The 11,246-nt window shown below is 38.2% G+C and overlaps 1 long non-coding RNA gene across 1 annotated transcript in view; it reads left to right on the forward strand.

The window, feature by feature from the left end:
• The window catches only part of LOC126758851 (uncharacterized), a 151,397-nt gene extending 140,743 nt beyond the window's left edge, over positions 1 to 10,654 (forward strand). The window contains exon 3 of the long non-coding RNA XR_007666902.1: positions 10,536 to 10,654. This is a non-coding gene — a long non-coding RNA (uncharacterized LOC126758851). The remainder of the gene's footprint in view (positions 1 to 10,535) is intronic.
• Positions 10,655 to 11,246: the final 592 nt, after the last annotated feature.

Consider the following 11,246-nt stretch of genomic DNA (forward strand, 5'->3'; position numbering starts at 1 on the left):
ATTGAATATTAAAAATTGCCAGTCACTGACTCAAATCCATATAAATCAAAAAAGTGGAAATGGAAATGGCAAGTTAATGTAAAGCCACCACCAACTAACCGCAAATAGAGCGTTTAACAATATAATGAGCTGCTGCCGTTGCCACCACTTTCATAGCCACACTAAATATTGATGCCACATTGCAGCACCACGCTGCAAGTTCCACGAAGGCGCCGCGCAACAAAAGCGTCAGCGTGTGCGGAACTTAGAAAGAGGCCAGCAAACTATAATGCGGCAAAGTGTCGATTAATTTTTGATGTGGAAAACTTTCAATTCAGCGCCTTTCGACGCCTTTCAACAGTTGCAGCACCGTTGCGCCGCCGCATGCTGCACATTAGCCACGCAAGCAGCTGCAATTAAGTATCCTTTATGCGCGCTGTTGTTGCTGCTGGCGGTGAGTCTGCAAGTGGTCAAGTGGCAAGTTCATAATTCTACAGCAAAAACAACAACAGTAATCAGACTTCAGCTGAGCGCGTTGTTTGTGCAGCGCATTAAATGAATTTAAATGGAAACTATTTACAGTAAGCGCAAAAAGGCTGCAACCAAAAAAAGGCGAAACTCAAAACAGAAAGAACGATGAGAACGCTTGAATCGTGGGCGACGGCGAGTAATGAAAGCGATTAGAGAAACGTGCCGACATTTAATAGTTTTTCGCTGCCTTCCCTGCTGGTCTTGCAATTTTCATTGCAGCAATTCGCGTGCCACAGCATGCAATGAGGCTAATCGGCAAAGATTTTTAGTATGCATTTCAAATTTGTGTAATCGCCGAAAATGTCTTGACGCTGTCGGTGTTCCTTGTAAGGGTGTGTCTCTTTATAATATGCAACAACCTCAGATAGCGATGAAAATTGTGTGTTTGTGTTGAATGAGATAAGAAATGGTCGCAGTCGAGGATAGTAGTCAGTTTTACATTTCTGAAAGTTTCCAAGTTTGTGAGTAACACTGTGAATGACCAATTTAATAAAGGGAAAGACAACTTTCTACACTGGTGATTTGTTAGCTGTGCTCAATTGAAAAAGTTCTCCAAGCAAGCGATAGCTAGCGAATGAATGAAACGTCTGGAGTCGACTTTTAGCATCAGAAGTTCGAAGGGTAGAAATTTCCTTTCACAAATTTTTAGATCACGTCATTGGTGTCATTTCTTCATATGAATTAACTTTGAGAAACTTAGAATATATGACAACTTCCGTAAGCTGATGAAAGCTGAGAAGAAAACATTTAGAGAAAGCTTGGAAGATAAAATAAGTGCTACTAATTCGACGATCGATGGCCTGATACTTAAAATTCCTTTATAAGACCCTTACAAATCGACAGAGCGCTTTGAGGCTGTCACCAATTTGTTGAGACAGCTAATGTCAGTTTCGGTCATAACTTCAAGTTCGCCAAAGGCCGAGATCTGGTGGTTTCCACCTCCCCTTTCTCCTTACAACTTTGACATCTTGCATCCGACAATGTTTTTAGCCTTACCGCATGAGCGCCTATTGAACAGTATTCAGTAAAAATCTTCTATTCTATCAATTAGACCGAAAGGTTTTTGCAGTCGCACTGGAACGGGTCGTTGATAAGTGCCTGCTAAGCGTATGTAAGGTCAATTGGTGTAGTGCTAGGAAAGACACTAATGGAGATGCAACTCGTTCCTATCCCAATGTAATGATGACGAAGCTTGATGCTGTGGGAGTGAATGCTCGCCTCCCTGAAAGAAGGTACACTTCTTAGCCGTACGTCTACTGCCAATGTAATAGCCACCACGTCCACCTGAAAAACTCTAAAGTGATTCTGTAGCTTTAAACTTAGATTGACGTAGATCTCTTTACAAAAACTCCCCATCCAATTTTCCCTCCAAGCTTCGTCCCACCTGAAAAAGTTCACTACTACTCTTTGTCGGTACGTGAGCAGAGAAAAAGTCTCCACAAGGAGCCTCTGCTTCGTAGTAATCTATGTTTTCAGGAATTTCGTTGAAGAAGTAGAGAATTTTGAAGTGTTACCAAAAATAAACGTTGGTTGTTGTTGACTATTTGAAAATCATGACTCTGATCCGAAATCCTTCATTCTTAAAAAAATATCTCAAAATATTCTATAAAATTTATAAGGATTAACATCACAAGTAGATAAAATTTATAAAAAATTTGTTGACCAATTTTTGGCAACTTTCCCGATATGTGGTTGGACTAAAGTTTTCGAAATAAACAAGAATTTAATCAGTTGAAGGTCTGCACTACACGATGAATGTATATGATCCTTCCAAACAAACTCGTATCTCACTATCGCTGTATAAGGAACGGCGATGTACAGATGGAACACAATTCCACTCTGATTGGCCTATGCCGATCGCTTCTGTGTGATTCTTCCTTTAGATGGTTCAATTGTTGAGAGTAAATTTCCGATTCAATAGTCTGGCCGAAGAGCGCAGTTCATATTAGATGACTCCCTGCCAATCCCACCAAACACAGAAAAACCTTCCTACCTGTTAACCCTCCTGCTGGCTGTATTCGGCTATTCCTCTGTGACCGTTTGCGGTCTTTACGATGATTATTCAACAAAGAAGCTTCATTAAAATTTGTGTGAAAAGGTCTTAAATGATATTCGTACAAATTATTCAAAAAGTTGAGAACACGTTGACGACTAACCACGTCCATTACGGCCATCAACAAAAACACGTCATTAAAAAAAAAATGGTGCTTGAGGATCGACGATTAATGCTCAGATATTTCACTGGAATAATTGGAATATGGGAAGGATCTGTCAAACCCATTTTGAAAGATTATTTGTTCCTAAGAAAAGTGAAAGCACGATTGGTTCCAAAATCACAAAATCGAAAAACAACGTCGCATTAATGGCTGTGAAGCAATTCTTCCCGACTACCTAAATGTCATGAACCGTATTATTACAGGCGATGATCTTGAATCTATGCTTACGATCCGATCGAATATTGTGGCAAATGTAAGCCAAAGCAAAATAAAAAAACACGTCAAAGCTTGTCAAAAATCTAGGTTTTGTTGGCAGTTTCCTTCGATTATCGTGGTGTGGTGTGCACCGAATTCCTTCCTACGGGACAAACTTTCAACAAGGAATACTATTTGAGTGTTGTGCGAGGCTATTCTTGAAAAGAGGTTTTCTCCAAATTTTCAACCATATCATGCCGCAACCACTGTATTCGCCTGATTTAGCTCCGTGTGACTTTTGGTTATTCAGCAAACTCAAACAACCGCTCCGGGAAACCGTTTGAGGTCAATTGTGAAACGTGAAACGCCACATGCATTGAAAGCTGTTCCGGAAATTGTGTTCAACAACTGTTTCGAGTATTCGAAAATACGTTGGCAAAACTGTATTCGAGTCAAGGGGGACTACTTTGACGGGACGACATGGATTTTGAGGAATAAATTAAGAATTTTTAAATTATGAACAAAGTTTTACTATTTTTTGCTCTTAGTAGTAACACATTTTTTTCTAATTTTTTTGACCTTTTTTTTATAAAAAACTCAGACATGAGTGTCAATATTTTACAGGGCGAATTGGTTTTATTTTTATAACATAAATTCCATTCCTGAGCAGAATTTTCGAGTAACTGTTTATACATATGTGTACCTATATTTTCATTTTAATTTTATTTATTTAATTCATTTTAAGAGTGATCAGTCAATTCCAATATATCCAAGGGCAATAAATGCCATTTTTTGTAATATTTTCCCAGTAGTGCATCGAAACACTTGCAGCCAGTTCCATTTTTGCTGGAGGCCATATTTCAGCGGCTTGACGAAGCAAATCCCTAGCAATGAGTGTTTTTAATATTTATTTCATATTTTTAGAATATTGAAATTGAATATCGATAGCAGCAAACCACAGCAAACAAACAACAAATAAAGGGAATACATGAGATTGCACTAAAACACAGCAATAACACTAACAATAGCAATAATAATAACAGTAACCGCAACAAGCGAACGGCCTCCATTGTGGCAAGGACGAATGATGCCACAATAAATATGTGAATGTGAATGTGTGCTTGTGAGGATATGTATGAATGTATGTATGTGTACTATCCGCCGTATTTCAATTAACCATCGCTGGCAGCCACCACCTTCGCAACGCAACCGCATACATACCGACATACATTAGTTATATTATTACTACATATATAGTTGTACTTGTCATGTGGCATGGCCGCCAATTTGACGGCACTTAAAAAACCGTTATACCGAAAAGAGCAGCAGCGCCTAGCTGAGCTGAGTTGAGTCGCACTGCACGGAGTTGAGGCAAGATAAGCTGAGCGGAGCGCCGCAGGGCGGGGGGAGCCACTTGTGCCAAGGCCACACAACAGTCAACAACAACAAGAACTGCCGTTAGAGGGACTGTTTGTTGCCAAATATACGGCAGCAGTGTGGCACGCAGCACATATTTACTTGTAGTTGGCGTGTTGAAGTTGCACAGTTGCACGGTTGTATTGGCCACATTCGATTGCGGCAATTAATTGAGCTCTGTCAATGTGTTGGTGCGGCAATGCTTAGTTAATGGCGACGCAAATACTCGTTTCAACTATAATATTATTAGAAACATATGAATATTTTGACGTGTATGTACATAAATAATACAACATATATTGTATGTAATAGGGTGAGCCGAAAAATACTTTCTTTTTAATTTTTTTTTTGCTCATAAAAAGTATTCGTGGATATTGTCGCCATTAGTATTGCTGCGAAGATTGCTCTGAGGCTCAAAAGAACGGACCCGAATATGGTCACGCCGAATTTCTCTCCTCCTTCTCTTCTCTTCTTCTTAATTGGCTTACGCGAAAATTTGGAACACTGTTTCATTGAAGCTATTCTGGAGTGATGACTGTTTATATATCCGCTGATATTCGGGCGAAGTCGCTGGAGAAGAAGCACAGTAGAGAGGACTTTTTTTCACAGAGTCCGAAGCAGGGAACGAAGGTTGTAGGCGGAGTTTCTTCCTAAATAGTAACAACTTCAAAGTTATGACTGTCAACAGTGTAAGCATAGGTTTAAGTTACCAGACTTTTGTAGTGCATTTTACAGGGTGTACAAAGCCGATGAGCCAGTATCAAGTGAGATCACCTTTACCTTGCTTATATCGGAAAAAGAACGCGGCATAGAGGCAGTGCTTGATTCCCGTGTGTGTCATTTTCTGCTCTAAATCGGGTCGGTTGGACCGATGTACCAATCAGTTTGTTGACGTAGACGCGTTAGCAGACTTTATTCGACAGCCATTCAGCTGCTGCGCGACTGCGACATCTTTCTGCTCGAGAGTAGAACGTGTGAGATATACTGAGCTACTAGCCCTCAGCAAAGTTCATTTTGCAATGGTTTTAGAAATTTTGACTGGTCCTTGTCCTATAGGCATTCAGGCTGTAATTTTAAGACTCTAAAATGACGTAAAGTGTCAAAGTTCCTCGGCTCGAAGTACTTTGTCGATTTATGATGATCAACGGACCGGAGTTATATGTGGTCCATGTGATATTCCTATCGATCGCCCATTCAATCTAACCTTTCTTACATAAAAACAGTAATAAAAGTCAATATTCTTTGTTATAATACAAATTTTGAGCCTTAAAAAAAATTTTTTCTTGGGCACACTAATATGAATATGTGTAAGTGTGTTGACGCACCAGCTCGGCTGATTTTCCATTGTCCTTTTGAAATATCGAATTATTTTTAATAATAAAAATTATTATTTTTTTGGCCCACCCTAATATGAATATGTGTAAGTGTGTTGACGCACCAGCTCGGCTGATTTTCGATTGTCCTTTTGAAATATCGAATTATTTTTAATAATAAAAATTATTTTTTTTTGGCCCACCCTAATATGAATATGTGTAAGTGTGTTGACGCACCAGCTCGGTTGATTTTCAATTGTCCTGAAATTTCCAATTATTTTTAATAATAAAAAAATTTTCTTTTGCCTCACCCTAATATGAATATTTGTAAGTGAGCTGATGCACCAGCTCGGCTGATTTTTGATTGTACTGAAATTTTGAATAATTTTTAATATTAAAAAAAAAAATTTTGGGCCCACCCTACTACGAATATGTGTAAGTGTGTTGACGCACCAGCTCGGCTGATTTTCGATTGTCCTTCAGTGTCCTGATTTACCGCCTGTCAAGTGGTTAAATGAATGAATGAGTGAATCAACTGCACACACACATACACGAACTCATATGACACATTTAATGCAAATACACACACACTCTCACTCAGTGTATGAGTACATGCCAATATTCATAATGCCGCACCGATATTTACACATAAATTGATGTGCTAATGTTCGCTTATTTACGACCAATCTCATATGTGGTCGTATTTGTCACACACACACACACATACACTCATACATACATAGTTTCTGAGGAATGTGTGGTTCTGCTGTGCCGTTAAACCCCACCTAAGTTTCCGTAAAATTAATCTCCTCGCCTTGACAGCTGGTAAATGAAATAATCACCAAGTAATTGACGTTTGCGATTCGGTTAATGATGAGTCGGTTTTGTCTTGTCGTTGCCATCCACACACATCTTCATACGAGTTTTGCTTGCAGCATGCCGTTTGACTGCCTAAATGGTGTGCTAATTTATGGCGCTCAAGAGATTTTCTCTTCAAGAACTTACTTCAAAGCTACTATATATTTGTTGATAAATATCCTTGCTGCTTTGAGAGTGACTTAAGCAAATTGACACGAGCACACATATTTGAGAATGTTGAGTAACTGAAAAAGTGCTTTCATCATTACAGTAAAATTTCGATCAAATAAATTTAAGCTAATGACTTATTCACGCACTACCATGATTGAAGATTGCGGTAATTTCTTCTATTACAAACTGATTTGCGCTCTTTAGCTTCCTTTCGTACATGTTCAGTTGCCAGTGGCTTGATTAATTCTCTTTTTGGAGAGAAGGTAAATCAGCACTATTTTGAAAATTTGATCAAATTCTGAACCTCGAACAACCACTACTTTCCTTCTAAGGCTCTAAAAAAATTACTTCAATCTAATTAATATAAAGGGGATGTTTTTTTTTTGAGCTTTTTTGTTGCAGTGTCATAAAAGACTACAAAGAGAATTACTCTACACACTTCCACCTCTTTCGGGTTGTCAGAGCATTAACTTTAAATATTTCGTGAAGTATTTACGGGCAGAAAAAATTAACCAACAATATCACTTTTAAGCAATGTTTGCAAATTTTTATTCCCTGAACCATATTCAGATTTTTTATGGCCTTTTATGCTAGAAATAGCTGATGGACTAATGTTGCAACTGTCTCCGTCCAGTTAAACCCATTGCAGGCCACAATGTACGTTCCTCGTTATCATTAGGCTGGTGTGATAGATGTTGGTTGTTGTTGTAGTAGCGGAAGAAAACTTTCCTGAACTAATTTCGAGGAATGGTGCCGAATTGACAGTCAATGGCCAAATAAAATACAGGTCCCCTCCGGTTACTTAGTCCCGACTGTTGTGAAAATGGTAGATGTTGCTTAGGATAAGGGCGTATATCAATCAACGCATTGACTTCATGAGAGACAATTTGAGGACTGTTGAAGACGACTACAATTCGGGCCGGATAGGGGATGGGTGGGGATCTCTTTGACTATGATTTCAGCACAAAAATCTAATGAGTGGAAGATGGAATCCGCCCTTTCGGGCCGTGTAGCGGTTCTGAGCGCAGACCCATTTAATTATGAATTTTTCACAAAAACCGAATAAATAGAAGAGGGAGTCGCGAGGTGAAGAGCGGTCGGGACCGATATCTAGATCTATCCCTAAAAGCGTAGCGCTCAGATTGATGGAACCATCAGCCAATAAGGTTACTAGAGGGGCCGGTGTAGGAAGGAAAAGATGGGATAAGTCGATAGAAATTTACAGACCACAAAAAATACTAGGGCCAGAGCTATTAGGGAACTTCTTCTAGAATCATAGGCAAAACCACGCGCGTAAAGGGCGGAAATAAGAAACGGAATACTCCGGCCAGGAAATAGAAGTCGAACCGAAGTTCGGCAGTCTGAAGCGCTGCGGTGACAGAAAGGCTGAGCAGATATCTATTCAGCATGCTGATACGCTAGAAAGGACCAGAAAGGGGCTGCGCGAAGGAAGTGTTATTGGGACAACTGAACAGGATAGGCCAAAATCGTCAGTGAAGCGGCAAAGGTCACTTGAGGGAGAAGCCTTTCTCGGTAAGACCGTAGTAGGAAGATTGTGCTACCTCCCATGAAGAATAGAAAAGTGTAGCTGCCGCCATTTCTACGGTTTTCATGAAGGTGGTTAGAGAGAAATATCGGTCGAATTTAAGATATTGTAATCCTTTGACGTCATGCAAATCGCTAAGCGTGCGCAGTTCTTGAGAAGATTATAGGATATTGTAATCCCCGCTGCCGACGCACGTTAGGCGGGTTAAACGCTCGATAGAACTGAGGAACCTTATGGCCAAGTGCTGATATGACTTTTTCATAGTCTCAAAAACTCATTAAGTCTCCAAACTCATTAAGCAAAATAGATTTGGAAGAGTCCCCTAGTTTGGATTGGAAGCCGAAATTGACATTATGAAGCATTAATTCGAAGCTCACTCTATACTTGTCTATAAAACTAGAATTCTATTAGAGATCTAACAAGATCCACCTTTGTATTCTTATATACCTAATATCAACATGTTCGATATTTTTTTGCACCTCGTAACTAAAGCCTTGAGGTGTATGCCTATAAGTATATTTTACTCTCTATCGGATTCTATGTGCACGGGATAAGTATTAGAAATACCTCTTGATTACCTTTCAACCCTTTATTGCTCATCGATCAAATGCTAAATATTCTCAATAAATCTCTTCAATTCTCCATATTTGCTTTGCATCTCACTTCATTCTTCCTTAGTTGCATTATATGCCTGAGCATGTACTTACATCTAAGAACTCAATTTGAATTAGAAAATTATTAGTCTGACTTATCTTTATAATAACTAACCGATTCTATTTCAATACACATTAATGCATTTACTGCCTGAACTATTCTATTAAATAGCTAATTCTCTTATAAGTATCCAAAAACAAGTTCATGTCTGATGTGTTGTATTTGTGGGGCAGTGGGAGTTAATTGTAACAACATATGTACATATTTATGCTGACATATGTACACTTGGTCTTGTGTCTTTGCATCAGACAAGGTGCGTTCCAAAGTAAACAGGACTTTAAAAAAAAAAACAGAAAAAATGTTTTTTTTTTGGCAAAATCAATTTATTTTATGCAAAATAGTATCCTTCTGCTTCAATACAGCTTTTTGCACGGTCCAAAAGCATGTCGAACGAGTGTTTTATCTCGTTGACCGGTATGGCCGCCAGTATGCCGGTGCAAGCCTTTTGAATGGCCTCTACGTCTGCATAACGCTTTCCTTTCATGGGCAAATGCATTTTTCTGAAAAGGAAGAAGTCGCACGATGCCATATGAGGTGAATACGGGGAATGGTAATGGTTAAAATGTGATTTTTGGTCAAATAATCGTCCTTCAAATGTGGGATTCTGCTTAATGTTTGGTCGTCAGTCAATTTGTGCGGAACAAACTGTGCACACACTTTTCGTAAGCCCAAATGTTCGGTTAAAATGTCATAAATCGATGTTTTGGAGATATTCAATTCCATTTCCATGGATTTCAATAATGATTTCTGCTGATTTTTTATGAATTCACGCACAGTTTCGATGAAATTTCCGGTGTTCACGGATTTTGATTGGCCCACATGTTGATCGTCAGTTATGTCCTCACGACCACTTTGAAAACGTTGAAACCACTCGTACACTCTGCTATGGGATAGGCAATCATCGCCATAAACTTGTTTCATCAATTGAAACGTTTCGGTAAGAGTTTTACCATTATTAAAATAAAATTTAATGTTAGCTCTTTGTTCGAAGCTCATTTTCGCACCGATAACACAAACATACTGACAGTGAAAACGCAATAACTTCACTTCCAACCAATGAAATGTCATGAAATTCTCACTGGGCAATCGATAAAGATAGCAGACGCATCAGTCGACATGTACATGGCGCCACCAGGGGGCGCTAGATTCCAAAAGTCCTGTTTACTTTGGAAAGCACTTTGTATATTAAAGCCACACCAAAGGAATTCGGTGGACATTTATAACGATAAATTTAATATAACCATATGCTATGGAAATATTCGGTTATGCCGATTTGCCTCCACTTGTCCTTTCATATTTTCTTCATACACTTTGTTTCTGTTAATTATCACATGGCTATATATGAACACATATACCTTTATATGTACATATGTATATGAATGTACCTATATATATAGAGGTATATGTACGTATGTATGTAAATTCCAATGCATTTGGGCTTTAATGTGTCGACTTTACGATAATTGCATTTTGACACAGTCACTTTGATATTATTATGTTGTTGTTATTGCTTAAGGTTATTGCTGTTATTTGCTTATTTTATTATTACTTCTTTGATTACACTTGTTGTTGTATGTTTGTTTCTTTTATTTATAGCCGCTTTTATTACACGGTTCCTCAATTATCGATCATTTAGCTTATTAATATTTAGCCGACGGTGCGTATGAGTTTATGCGAGACAGACAGGCAGCTGCCACGGCGGAAAGTGGTGCCTGTGAAATGTAAGTACATAAGTTCATTATATACATATTCACATATTACGAAGATATGCGTGAGTGGGTAGTAAAAAGCCATATTATCTTGAGATTCCATATGTCCACATACTTTTATAAGGAAAATCACTTTTTATTGAGTGTTAATGTGGTATCATTTCAATTTGTGTTGGGCGGTTGTCTCGTGTAGACCGATTGTAGCATAAAGAATAGCCTTTTGTGAAAAAAAAAAAATAATAATATTTGTTTGCGTTAAATTGTTTTGCATGATTTTAAAAAATATATATTTTCGTATTATAATTTTAATCGTGCAGACCATTCTGCAGAATGTGTGATCCTAAGCTTATTTTAATTATCCGAAAAAGCAATATTAAATATAAGTCTCTTGCAATAATTGAGATCAGTTAATTAGGTCTATTTATATTTTTAAATTAACCAAAAAAATATATTCAAACTTGTTCGTATACTATAGTTTTTCATTTTTGTGGTTATAGCGCTGAATAGTAGGCAATATATTGTTACAATTTCATACACCTTGAGTGGTTAGGCTGGTTAGTCTGGTAGGCTAAAAAGCTAAAGACTAATTTTGGTCCTT

This window comes from Bactrocera neohumeralis, chromosome 5 (assembly GCF_024586455.1).
Source record: "Bactrocera neohumeralis isolate Rockhampton chromosome 5, APGP_CSIRO_Bneo_wtdbg2-racon-allhic-juicebox.fasta_v2, whole genome shotgun sequence".
Lineage (NCBI taxonomy): Eukaryota > Metazoa > Arthropoda > Insecta > Diptera > Tephritidae > Bactrocera > Bactrocera neohumeralis.